This window comes from Sinocyclocheilus rhinocerous, unplaced genomic scaffold (genome assembly GCF_001515625.1).
Source record: "Sinocyclocheilus rhinocerous isolate Xijiao unplaced genomic scaffold, SAMN03320098_v1.1 scaffold3689, whole genome shotgun sequence".
Lineage (NCBI taxonomy): Eukaryota > Metazoa > Chordata > Actinopteri > Cypriniformes > Cyprinidae > Sinocyclocheilus > Sinocyclocheilus rhinocerous.
In genome coordinates this window covers 129,322-130,125 of record NW_015624251.1, presented here as the reverse complement: position 1 = coordinate 130,125, position 804 = coordinate 129,322, and the positions used below count along the sequence as shown (strand labels likewise).

Below are 804 nucleotides of genomic sequence, written 5' to 3'. Positions count from 1 at the left end.
CAAGGCTGTGTCCTCGCTCCGGTGCTCTTCAATCTGTTCTTCACCCAAGTGCTGCTACATGCTGTGAGAGACCTGAACCTGGGCGTGTACATCAGGTACCGTCTTGACGGCTCACTGTTCGACCTTCGCCGCCTGGCTGCCAAAACAAAGACACTGGAGAGGCTCTTCAAAGAAGCTCTCTTTGTAGACAACTGTGCTTTCATGGCGCATCAAGAGAATCATCTACAGACCATCGTAGACAGATTATCTGTAGCAACAAAGCTGTTTGGCTTACCCATCAGCCTTAGCAAGACAGAACTTCTATACCAGCCTGCACCAGGAAGAGCAGCAGACCAGCCGTGCATCACCATCGATGGCACCCAGCTCTCAGATGTTACCACCTTCAAGTACCTGGGCAGCACAATCTCCAGCGACGGATCTCTGGACTAGGAGATCAATACCAGAGTCCAAAAGGCCAGTCAAGCTCTTGGGAGACTGCGCTCCAAAGTTCTACAACACAGCTGCATTCGCCTCTCCACAAAGCTCAAAGTATACAAAGCAGTGGTCCTCACCTCACTTCTGTACGGCTGCGAAACATGGACGCTCTACCGGAGACATATCAAACAGCTGGAGCAGTTCCACCATCGCTCCCTCCGGTCAATCATGAAGATCCGCTGGCAGGACAAAGTCACCAACCAAGACGTCCTGGACAGAGTTGGCTCAACAAGCATTGAATCCATGATTCTGAAAATGCAGCTCCGATGGTCTGGCCACGTCATCCGCATGGACCCGCAGAGGATGCCAAAGCAGGTGTTCTTTGGAGAG

The 804-nt window shown here is 52.0% G+C and overlaps 1 protein-coding gene across 1 annotated transcript in view; it reads left to right on the top strand.

The window, feature by feature from the left end:
• Positions 1 to 804, top strand: part of LOC107739945 (leucine-rich repeat-containing protein 49) — a 24,705-nt gene that overhangs the window by 21,738 nt on the left and 2,163 nt on the right. The gene's annotated exons all lie outside the window — the stretch shown is intronic.